This window comes from Chaetodon trifascialis, chromosome 15 (assembly GCF_039877785.1).
Source record: "Chaetodon trifascialis isolate fChaTrf1 chromosome 15, fChaTrf1.hap1, whole genome shotgun sequence".
NCBI classification, from domain to species: domain Eukaryota; kingdom Metazoa; phylum Chordata; class Actinopteri; order Chaetodontiformes; family Chaetodontidae; genus Chaetodon; species Chaetodon trifascialis.
In genome coordinates, this window is record NC_092070.1 from 24161599 (window position 1) to 24174306 (window position 12708).

Consider the following 12708-nt stretch of genomic DNA (forward strand, 5'->3'; position numbering starts at 1 on the left):
TAATTGCCAATTTCTCTTTTTAATTGAATTTGGTGGAGTGAAGAGGCAGAGATAGGATTCATGGGACTGTGTGTGGAGCCGATTGGAGTCGGTCCTCTGTTGACCGGACACGACGGTTAATGAGGGAAAAAATACCGGAGCTTGACATTCGGCTGCAAACTGGGCGTCGACTGCAGAAACGTCAGGTCTAATCTGTTTGACAGTGCTTCTTGTTCAGGCCGAATCTTGTTTTTGGAACGTTTAGGGTGTTGGCTCACTGAAATTAGTCAAATTGTATTGACAGCATTATGCATCACAGTTAAATCAATGCTACTGGGTTGCACACGGCTGCTTACTGATGGTCCTCAGTTGTTTTTAATTATCTTTTATGTTCAATTTTCCGTTCGCGGTCAGTGTTTTTTTCCTGCAAATGGTTTTAATCTGAACCTTCAGGCCGCTGCTCTCTGACCTGGCATGAGATAATTGCAGTTTGTCTGTGTCTGCCTCCATGTGCCCCCCCCACGTCCTCACCCTCACAGCCCCCACGTCCAAAACCCTGCATCCAGTCCGGCCGTAAATGAGCTGCACAGTGTTGTCTGATTATAGCCTGGTTAAATTAGATGAGATAAGTTAGCCCACATCTCCTCCTCAGCCTTGTTTGAGAGCTGACAAGCCCAATACATCTGCCGTGGCCATGGTAATTGAGATGGGGAGGGAAGGAGGGGGGTCTGTGGTAGGATGTGGAGGAGTGTGTGTGTGTGTGTGTGTGTGTGTGTGTGTGTGTGTGTGTGTGTGTGTGTGTGTGTGTGTGTGTGTGTGTGTGTGTGTGTATGTGTGTTGAGGCGTGTGAATGGGAGGGGGGGCCTCCCTCTGTCTCTTGTTCCTCAGTACCTGTCATTGATGAGGAGCCAAGGAGAAGCTTCAGCTTGAAGCTGTCATCGGCCCTCTGAATGTGTCTGCCTCACTCTATCATCCCTCCCTCCTCCTCCTCGTGCTCGTCCTCCTCCTCCTCCTCCTCTCTCACTCTCTCTCCCTCTCTCTATCTCTGTGTGTGTGTGTGTGTGATGTGGATGCAGAGTGTGTGAGTCGTGAGCTAGCCGGTGAGCGTGTACGCCGTAGGAATCCGCGCGACCGGCTCTCGAGGCGTTTAAATCGGAGACGCCGGCAGACCGACTGGGGTGCAGGCAGCCCGCCGCCCTGACACCGCCGAGACCGACGCTCCCTCTCCCGGACTGACAGGCCAATCGCAGGCCACCGCTCGCCCTCCCTCCATCCACAGCACGCTCTCTCTCTCCCTCTCTCTCACTCACACACACTCCCTCCTCCTCTCCTCTCTCTCTCACTCTGGTTTTCATTCCTTTGCGTTCAATCCGTGCATCCCCTCCTCCTCCTCCTCCTCTTCCTCCTCCTCCTCCTCCTCCTCCTCCTCCTCACACCTTTTGGTCAGAAGAGGAAGAGGAAGCCCAGCCCAGGGAGAGACGCTGAGAGGATGAAACTCTGACACGCCGACAGACCACAGGGAAACAAGAGCACAACTGTGAGTACAGCAGTCCTTTCACCTCTCACTCAGGCTTAACGCTGTCACACACACCTCGTCTCTCTCACACACACACACTCACACACACACACGTGTCCGGCACATTTACTTCAGACACACACAGTGACTTGGCTCTGCATACAGATCCCAAACCGCACTCTCCATCCATGCGTTGCTGGAGTGTCTTTGTCTCTTGCAGGCAGTCAGAGAAGTGCAGGGTCGTGTTGTCTCAACATGTGCGCCGTCTTCCTCTCTGTCTGCTCTTCGTCCTGTCTTTACCGCCGTGCTCAGAAACAAAAACAATTCAGCAAAAGTGTGTCTCATACTTTGCAGTTACGTGTCTGACATTTTCCTCCACTTTAATGGATTCACTTTTCTGCCACAAGTCAACAGTGCTCTTTCATGTTTCTTTGTTTGGCTCAGATGAGAAATCACCCCGGCAGTATGCAAGGTCAACTGAATAATGTTTCACTCACTGCGCCGCATGTCGAGAGCGTCTTTTGTCTGTGCACTTCTGCTGTTTTTATTGGCAATATAGGCATGCTGGATCCCCACATGAGGACAGGCGTCCCTCTTCTTATCTCCCATCTTAAACGTATAAGCTGCTATAAGCCAATAGATGCCTGCGGGGTGAAAAAAGGGGCGTACTTTCTTCTCAACGGCGCAAGAATCCAGAGCAATCCCCACTGCTTATTGTTTAGCGCTCAGCCAGGGGAGGTCTGCGTGCCGGGCTGATCTGCACCGTTTGCGCCGCACTATTTTTTGATTATGTTCCTGGTTCATCTCTGGCCGAGGCGATTTCCTATTTCCCTCTCCCATTTCGAGAGCGGGGAGTATAATATGATAGCGGCTCACATGCGGGGAAGTGCAGACAGTGGATCTGTGCAGAGGACACAGATTGCATTTCCCCTGGAGAACGCTCTCGCTGTATTAAAGGCACTAGACGGCTGCTCGGCACTTGTCATCAGCTCCGCTCGTAATGCCGGCGAGGGGAGAAAGTAGACGTGGTGTTTACCGCCACTCTCTCATTTAAAGAGCTCCCATTGGCCCCAATGCCACAGCTGCATCACACTGGCCCGTCGCAATCCAGGTCATATTACATTTGCAAGGCCCGGGGTGTTGTGTGGCGCCTGGCTTTGCTTTGACAGTGTGATGAGCAGATGTAGAAAATGGAGAGATATATGTTAAACATGGCACGGCGTGTTAGATGTCTTGCCGGGCTGTAAACTCCTGCAGTTAGAGCTACAGTATTTGCATTTTTATGATAAGCTTTAGCGTGGATCACATGCACCGCAGCACCTGTTTGTTACCCTCATTCGAGTTGTTTGTGGCTCTGTTTCTTTGTCGGTCATTTATAATTCAAATGATTTTCTGGCATATTTAGCTGCTGCCGGTGGTGTTTTTTATGTTTTCCACGCCGCTGAATCTAAATGAGGGATTGATTTTTACTGTTAGAAATGTGAAGTGACACATCAATGGCTCTCGAGGCCCAGCAAGCCTCTGGTTGCCGATGTGTCAGCAACAGTGGATGAAAAGCCAGAGACTCACTTCCTCCTCTGTCTGGCCTTGGCGAATTTACCGAACCCTCGCGGTTTAACACGCACACGGACACACAGCGTTAAATCAAGGTAAACAAGACAATTATATATCCTTCCCTCCTCTGTGGATGCCCCAATTTTCCCATGCAGGGATTATTGGGAAAGACTGATTAGTTGGAGTTAAAAGGCAAACTGATTTAGTGTCCTACATAAGAAAGCGTTCCTCCTCTGGCCGAGCTGCATCGCCTGTAACCACCATCAAAGCTGTGATATTCGCGGCACAGGGAAATTATAAAAGCTACATCACAAAAAGTAATTTAAACTCTCTCGATTAATGCAACTTTCATTTTGGACTTGCCTGTGGCTTTCATGGAAAATTCCTGTAATTTAAATACAGAAAGCCGGTCCGCTCCTGACTCGGTCGCTGACCGTCGATTTAAATGGATCGTCTCCGCGTTGTCCGTCTCATTGTTGAGAAATATATTGGAGGGAAGTTAATAGCCTTTTATGCAAGGAAACATATTTAATTACATATATCCGTCAAAGCGTTAACCCCAGAGTCAATGCAAGTCTGTGATCTTTGCAGTTATTAAACCGCTTGCGAAGGCAAGATAAGTTACCGTCATCCCATATTTATTACTATCTGCTCGTGTATCTGCACTTATTGATTAGATGGTTGGTAACCAGTCCTGATCATCAATAGAGATCCTTACAAGGCGAGGGCCAGATCGTCTCCGCTCTCCCTGAAGGCTCAATTACACAGCATGCGCGAGGAAATGTGGGGGGAAGGAGTTCAGCTTCTGACAAGGTCAAATTATACACGTCAGCCTCAAATCACTCTGTTGAGGTATTCGGCCACATCTGAATGTATAAAGAAAGACACATTTGGAGAGTCAATAAATGTTGAATGCTCCAGCTCTTTAAATATTCAGGGACTTTGCTTATTAAATTATGTCTACTGGAAGAGACGGTTTGAGCTCCTCCTGGGTGTTTTCATTTATTTTCAGAAAATCACCACATGACTTTGGGGTATTGGAAGCCAGTAATTGCACATCTTGAATAAATGAGTGACGGAATTTACTAATTTGCAGACTAGTTACCATTTAAACTATGTTGATTACAATTGCAATCCCATCATATGTTTCCCAGTCTTGACACAAACGCGGCAGCCTGACGCTCGTGTTGCAGAGCAGGAAAGTCGAAGCTGTAATTGGTGCTTTGTGGAGCTGTTTGCTCTTGCTGGTTGTTCCTAGACAATGAAACACACAGCCTATTCAAAAACTCGTGAATACGGCAATTCAACGATGAAGGACATGTGTAGCAAATATTGAAGGTACTATTTTTCCGTTGGTGGAAAGCCAAAAAGCAGAATTGATTTGTTGAGTGAGCTTGGGAAGGATAGCCTCTCCTCAAAACCCTTTGTGAGAAGGATGGTAATTGCAGGGCAAAGTGCTGCTGACAAAATACAGGAGAATTACCATATGACTGCGATTGCAAGGTTTGGAAAGATATACATATCAACGAAACCACCGGTTTTATCCCACACAGTAGCTTCTGCTCTTGCAACATGTTTTAAGGGTCAGTTCACAGCGCATTCTCTCATTTACCTGCAGTGCTGTCCATCCATGCAGGTAGTTTGGGTTTTATTTGTCTGGATTTTGAAACGTCTGTCTGGAAGATTTCTCCACCAGCCAACACAATGGAGGTAAATGGAATTTGGTCTGTGGCGCTCAGAACGTCTAAAGAATGACACGTAAGGACCCAGCAGTGTGTCTCAGTGTGTACGACTCAGCGGCCTCTAGTGGTGAGGTTGCAGATTGCATGGCGGTCCAATGTGGCGACCTCTGTGGAGGTAACGAAAACACAGCAGTTCTTATTCTCAGGTGATTGTACACTGATGAAGATATGATACTATATTCCATTTCTGCCAGTAGTTTCATCTTTAATGCACCACCAAGAGTCCAAAACCTGCAGATATTCAGTTTACTGTCACAGAAGAACAAGACGACCCAGAAATATTCCGTTTTTTTCAGTTGCGGATGAATTTCCAGTGAATTGACTGATCAATTAGTCGCATTGATCGAGCTGTAAGGAAACCTGTTCACTAGCAGTGATTGTTCAGGCTGACCGGGACATTTCGAGTTTTTCAATCCTGTGAGCAGCACATGAAATGGATTTTAAGGCGGCGGTGTCTCAAATCAGAACTGTTTACATGGTCAGAAGAGGAAAATGTGGTCGTCACCTTGTTAAAGTTGCGCTCTGAACAAACTGTTTGTTTAGTCCGTTTTATTAGAAAGGTTAGGGCGGCAGGGTGGGCTTTCGCCACTCAGTCACTGTTTAATAAGTCTGTACCCCCAGCGTTAACCTTCATTACCTCATTGTGTCATTCTCTGCAGGGTCATGCAAAGTATCATCAAATATTTATGATATTAATAACTGCCTTAAGGAGGGAAAAAGGAACATAAATAAATCTGCTCTGCAAGGCACACGATTAAGAAGTCCATTCCATTTAATAAATGGGTGAAGGGGAAATAAAAGGGCGGCCCCTGAGCAAAAGGGGCGAGACGTTGCGAACACGCGACGCGGCGGCGGGAGGCAGCTTTTGTATTTCAGCGGGACATTTCCTCAGTAAATTTCTTCATCATCTGCTGTGCAATTGTTCTTCTGAGAGCTTATGCGAGCTTGAGAGAAATGGTTGTTGTGGACGGCCTGAGCATCCACGGTCCCCGGGGGGCCTCCTACATCGACAGCCTCCAAATAGACAAACATGCAGACACCCACACACATGCGCGCACATATGTACACAGAGCTGTTTAGCATGGAAGCCGATTGAGGCAGCGCCCAACATTAATTATCTGTTTTTCAGCCGAGGTCTGGTGACAGTGATTAGAGTGAGGGGTTTTTTGGAGAGCGGTGCACATGCGGTCTAATGAGGAAAACTGGCCTCTCTATAGAGCTCTCCAGGCACACTTGATCTGCTCTGTGGCTCTGCAAGTGTGTGTGTGTGTGTGTGTGTGTGCACAGAAGTGTGTGGGTGTGACTGTTGCTCCTCCAGGCTCACTGCTGGGAGAGACACACTCCGAATGTGAGCTTTAGGAGCTGATGTAAGAGTTGAGACACTCCCAAAGCAGAAAGGTCTTTTACATAATTGCTGTTTAATTGCGCCTTATTGTGATGATTAATGTTTGGTTTGCTGTTCGAGGCCGTTCTGGTGCTCGCTGAAGCTGGAGCTGCTCGAGAATAATGCGATTCTGCGAGCAGACCACATGACAGCATGGACCAGTCTGCATCCCATGGAGTCTGTTTGGGAAAAGAAGCAAGCTGCTTTCCTTGTGAGAGAATTATAAATGGCCGTGTCCAAACTTTGGCAGCACTGAGCCAAAAATACTCTGCACAGTAGTGTGGAACAGCAGTGGATCTTGTGTTAGTCTCAAAACAAAGGGATGCTTTCCTACAGGCTGCGAGAGGCATGGCTCGAATGAGGGTAGAGATTTAAATATTCAGAGTCAAACGCGCACAAGGTTCAGGTTACTTTGACCTAAATAAGCTGCGATACGCTGCAGGGTTTCATATGTAAAACATTGTTTTATCTGAACATGGCAGAGTTCAAACTGAAGCGGGCGCGCAGACGTTTCCAGCAGCAGGAGCAGCAGATTGCATGGCTTGAAATAGGAGTTTTCTTTCAGCAGACGCACTGGTCCAGCACATCAGCTCTCCAGTATCGTAGACTAAATCACATTTGTGAAAATGCCAATGTTGGTGTGCACCTGACTGATAGATTTCTGCCCGCACCAGGTTGGCTTTAGGCAAAGGGCCTACACGTCATTTTCCACACCATTTTGTCCCAAAGTCGATTACTGTGCCTCTGCAGCGATGGCCGCCTCTGAATTGAACCACACATTTAGCTCAGGAGCTGCCAATAAAAGTCAAAGAGCCCAGCTTCCATCAGCGTAATGATATTTCAGCCTCAGTATTAGTTCAGCACTGTTCTCCACCGCAGTTTCTGCTCAATTAAAGATGGTCCATATTTAAATACGTAGAAAATCAGAACGCCGGCCCGGCCCGTGTGCATTCAGATATGCTGTCGAACGGTTAAATGATGGAGTTTGAAATGGACTTTTTAAGCAGCCCGACGCTCCACACCTTTCGAGTTTGAATAAGGGGAGCTGTTCATTTGTAGCTGTGAAAATTTCCTTTACCGTTATTGATGTAGATTAACTTTTAAAAAGGTAAGTAAGTGAAATGTGAAATAATTCATCAAGAGTCAGCCATGTAAGAAATGTGATTTCAGAGAAACCTCGTAGACCATTACCCCAAACAGAGGAAGTAGATTAAGGGCGGGTCTCCCCCTCTCTCCCTCTCTCCCCTCCCCCCTCGCCCCCCTCCCCTCTCTCTCCAGGCCCTAAAGTATGAATAGCACATTTCCAGCTAAATTGCCAAGCAGAGCGGAGGAAATAAATTTCAGCTCGTGTCAGCCCTGCGCGCTCGTGGTTTGGAACTTCCGTTGTCTTCCCTTCCCCGGCCACTTCGGCTTTATTTAGCGGGAGCTGTCATTTCCCATAAATCCCTAGGAGGAGGCGTCCGTCAGAGCTGCCAGCTCCCCTGTGTGGAGCACCTGTAACAGGGGAGCGAAGTGACAGTTGTGCTGGGACGGTCCCGTCAGACGTGGAGGCGCACACACACACACACACACACACACACACACACACACACACACACACACACACACACACACACACAGGCGGCTGGCTGCTCGGAGGCCTTTGTAAGCTCCTAAACAGAAGAGCAGGAGAGTCAATACATCAGGAGAAATCTAATAGATTTTTGGGCTGCGAGTCAATTGCTTCTACCCGTTTCCATAAAGCAAAAGCAGGCAGTATTTAAATAAAACTCTGCTGGTAAATAAACATGAGGCCCAGTTACTTTCTTGCGCCTCAATCACGGCGTTTTGTCTTTACGTCTGTGCTCGTCAGCTCTGACACTTTAATAAATGACCGCAGTGAAAAAGCGTCCGCCGCACACGAGGACGTGGTATCTGTCAATTGTCATTTGCCGCACGCTAATTGTTTTATTATTATATTCCTAAATGTTGCTTTAAAATGCTCGTGAGGTGGAGAAGGAGGAGGTCTTTTTTTTTTTCCTTTTTTTTATCAGATTCAGCTGTCAGCACACATGCTCCATCATCTGCGCTCCAGGAAATTAGAAAGGAGAAACGTTTGACAGCACAATTTCACAAAACACCGCCACGCCATCATTTCATTTTCTCTCAACCTTTTTTTTTTTTTTTCATTTATTTATTTCATTGTCTTTTGGAAAACAAACAGAGCGATAACAGCAGGCCCTTTTCAGGTAATTTATCCTTGTTGTTACGCTGCACTCTCACCTGGCAAAGCTCTGACCTCGGCTGATTAGCCGGCGCACAGGTTGGATGTCACCCAATCAAAAGAGGAGGGTCATATTATGTAGGAGATAATTAACAGGAATAAAGGGCAGTTTGCTCCAACAGCTGGCGGCTGATGCTGTTTTGAAGAGCGAGATCTTGGCGGAGGTCTCTGCCCTTGGCGCGCCAGTTCGAGTCGCTGCAGTGAGTCTTGACCAAGACGAGCAGAAGTCATCAGTCGCCGCGCAGCCACGCCGCTTATATATCACCAATATCAGTAGCTGACGGCTGCTTATCTCTCAGGTATCGATTGGAGGACTGTGCAGGGGGGACGCAGCGGTGCGGCCAATCAATGGGGGCATTTCATTCTCCTTGAACGTCTGCTTTTTGCTCCTCGGCGCTGATTGGTCGACCTCGGTGCGAGACGGTGGGTTTTTTTCCCCGTTCTGTGCTATGTAAAGGAGTGGGTGGAGAGTGATGAACACGTCGCGTTGGCAGCCCGCTGAGCTTCTTGCGGATGTGCATGGCATATGTGCAAGAATCCTGTTGTGTTTCCCCTTCGCTGCCAAGAACCCACAGATCTCGCTCAGAGGTTTGATTCAAATTTGCACTCTAATTTCGGTACACATAATTCCATCACAGCGATACGGAGACCAAAAAAAGCTTCTCCGCTCGCAAAGTTTCCCTGGATTACCTCCAGTGTCTCTGCAGCTGAAGTACATGTGTAATCTGTGCAAGGACTGTGAGAGATCTTTGTATTCCACGTGGCTGCCGGAGCTTTCACAGAATTACTGAGCTTTGCTCTGTACAGCTGACATCCGAAGTCGCTCAAGCCAATCGTAGCCTACACATGATTTGTCTATTTTGGGCAAATTGACGTGCGCGCGTTGTGTTTTAGGTGCTTTAAAGGGAGTTCTGGGACGGCCTGAAGGTCGGGGGGCGCCGGAGGGACTGAAAGATGATTAGCGAGTTGTTAAAGAAACAGATGCCACACAAAGTTACGTTTATTATCTCTGTCTATTCTCATATCTTCTGAAATGCAGGAAAGTTTTTCAGTTTTTGGACTTAAAAACCTTAAAATGAGACAGCTCACAGACATATGGGCCATAAAGAGCCACAAGCCAATAAAAGTTGGGAACGAGGAGTCCGGGATTTTAATTCTGCACGAGTACGGAGCAAAACTTTTCTTCCTTTGCTCGAATGTGCAGCACTTTCTTTGAGCTCGTCTGTCCCTTTAAGGGAACAGTCGCCTGTAATGGAGAGAAAATAATTAAGCCATATTTCCTGAACCTGAGAGGAGGAAGCGATCCGGTCAGAGCTGGATCTGAGCTGAGCCCAGAAAGATGGAAAATATCAAACCAAACACTTGCATGTCCCGGTGTTGAATGCTTTTGCCTCAGACCTTTGTTGCCTCCTTCATTTTAACCACTTGCGCTCATCAGCCGCTCTCCTCTGGCAGAATACCTGCAGAAGCTAAGTGAGTTTTTCAATGCGAGCATTGATTGTGATTCTCTATTGTAGCTCAACTTGAGATCCGAGGATGAAAGGTTGATGGAGGTTTTGTCAGTCGGGGTTTGCGTGGCTCCTGCTGGGTGTGAGCTTTCCCTCAGCAGTGTTTATAATCATCATCATCTTCGCTGTGAATATGACTTACAGTCTTAAAACCTGTTAATTAATCCTGTGACATTTACAGGACAGTAAATCTCAGATGGAGGACACTGTCCTATTTGTCCTCCTCTGTTTGTACAAATAACCCGGCAGCCAAGGTTCTTTAAGCGTGAGGAGTCAGGACGATCTCCTCATGCTTGAAATTAAAGTCTTCAAAGTGAGTTTTGAAGCTGATCAATGCGGCTGCAGTTAACGGTGAAGGGATCCATCAGCTCTCCACATTCTCAAATCTAAGGAAAACATCTAAATTTCCTTGAAGGGGGATTAACAGATAATGACTGCTCTTTGTGAGAGACCGTCAGTTCATGCCATCTGATAGGCCGTCTTCCAGTTTCTGCATTCGCAAAGTACTCCGTGTCGAAGTGTACAGACGGCTCATATTGAATTCATAAGGCAGCCGTGCAGGAAAACGGAGCACATTTCTGTGATTTACTTTCAGATGGAAAATGAACGGAGATGGTTATGCCGCTCTATTTGTAGTTGTGCTGGATCCGGAGAGATCATTGTTTGCATCATATCTTTCTTATAGGTCTCCTTAACCTTTGCGGAAGGCTTATTGACTCTCACTAACCTTGCAGGGAGCTGCTGGAGGACAGCAGATGATGAGCGTGCTCGGTGTATGGAAAAAGGCCCACGTGGAGGTTTCTCCGCCCCCACCCTGCCCTCGCCGAGCGACACCTCTACCAACGCTTTGCGTGACCTTTGCCTTCTGATCTCTGTTACCATGGTGAAGCCCACAATGATGGGAATTCAGGCACAACAGACGTGCGATACAGTCGTACTTTGATGTACTTTCACCAGGTACTGCATAAGTATAACGGTGGTTAAGACGGAAGTTAAAAGGGAAGACGAGTTCTCACATGTGAGATAATGTCTGCAGACGGTCAGCGGTGTTCGTACAAACCCCCTCTGGCTTCCACAGCTTTGAGACTTATCCTGTCTGACCACGAGAGCCACGTTTGCCCTTAAAGAGTTGACCAAACGACTACCAGCAAGTTGAAGTGAAGACTAGCAGAACAAAGCGCAGCCGAATGCATCGCTGCAGCCCGGTCTGCCTCGTCCCTTCAGCCAATGAGAAAAGGGCTTTTCCCTCATTCTCTTAAAATGTCATTTCTTTGTAAATGACATTTTTTCACCATCGCAGATATATTTTCAAATTGGACCAAACTGCAAAAAAAAAAAAAAAAAAGCTGAATCCGCATATTTATTGTACCTGGAGAATTCCTGCTGTTGCTCATGCATGTCCTCAATATGTTCAATAAGGGAAGTCGTCTAACCTTTGCTACGCTTCAGAGGCCCAGTTTTCAGAGGTAACTCTTCCATTTTGCTTCATATCCTCTGAGGGCCTGTCTGACATGTTTCATTTGTGATTGATGGTGATTGATGATGATATTTAAAGTTAAATTATAATCCTCCAAAGATCTGGACACGGTTAGCCTGAAGTGAAGGGATTCAGTTTGCTGCTGTGAATAACTGTCGTCTGGATGAGGCTGACGATGAGTCTTGATGAAGAATTTGTGAATGAAACATTCATTTCGACTCACTCAGCGTCCCTCAGTACGTCCAAACAGCAGTTTAGATGTCAGATGTTTTGCTTCTTGGAGCAAAATGCTGAGCAATTAGTCGTGCGACCTCTGGAAGTCATTTCATTCAGCTCCGTGTTTCACTGTCGGTGAAAAGTCTGTTTTGTATCCTGTTGAATCCAGTGAAGAGCTTGCACAGACCTAAAAAAGTGGGCCTTGATTGAATTCTAGGCAAAAAGATAGAAATTAGACAAATCTTGAAAAAAGAAAACGTGCTTGTTAATTAGTTCTTTCAGTGAAGGGTGAAGGTAGGGGAGTTTTTTGGACGCTTAAATATTTGAAATCCACATTTTTAAAATCAGCTCTGCTCGATTTGAACGTGGACTCTTTGACTTTTCAGAGACTTGAAAAGATGCATTCTCAACGTAAACACAAATCTAGCGCATGCACCAGCGCTTCACACAAGAGAATCTGCACAAAACGCCAGGAGCTGGAGCTAAGAGCGATTTTCTGTTTGGCTCCACGAGGGCTGAGGTGGAGTTAACCATCAGTCTGCTGGTGAGGCAGCAAACAGAGGCTGCGGTGTGACTGCTGCCGGTGCACAGTGATTTCCCTGGTCTTGTATGTCGAATCCAGAGAATGGGGTCTTGGTGTTGGTGGTGTTGGAGGAGACTGGGAGGGGTCAAAACAAGACGGAGCTGTCGAAACACTGAGAGCCATCCTTCACGTCTGACTGTAGTGGTTAAAGGGCAGCCAGGCTCTTAAAGAAACCATTAGCATTTAGATTTGAGATGCTCCCCCCACAGAGCTGCAGGGAGCGGTTGCGTCACACCTCAGACTTTTTTGCCTGGAGTGGGCTCGAGTGGCAGCTCCGTAGCCCTGATCAATCTCTCAATATGCCTAAATTGCTTTAGATGGCCTCCCAGTGAAGAGACAGGATTGGCCATACTGATGCTCCTCCAATCAATAGCAGATGCTATCATGGCCCATCAACAATGAAGTGTTTTTAATGGAGGTCAGGTCACGGAAGATCTAATTCATTTTAATTTAGAAATTGTGGCATGACAAAATTCTAATCAGGGT

General features: G+C 46.9%; 1 protein-coding gene across 6 annotated transcripts in view; it reads left to right on the forward strand.

Moving 5' to 3' along the window:
• Positions 1–1020: 1020 nt before the first annotated feature.
• LOC139344008 (RNA binding protein fox-1 homolog 3-like) overlaps positions 1021–12708 on the forward strand; it is a 349683-nt gene continuing 337995 nt past the window's right edge. For 4 of the 6 annotated variants that reach the window (XM_070981891.1, XM_070981892.1, XM_070981890.1 and 1 more), the window contains exon 1: positions 1321–1516. The gene's annotated coding sequence lies outside the window, so the exon portion shown is untranslated. Of the gene's footprint in view, positions 1517–12708 lie in introns of all 6 variants that reach the window. The other 2 variants (XM_070981885.1, XM_070981888.1) reach the window with 2 other exon arrangements.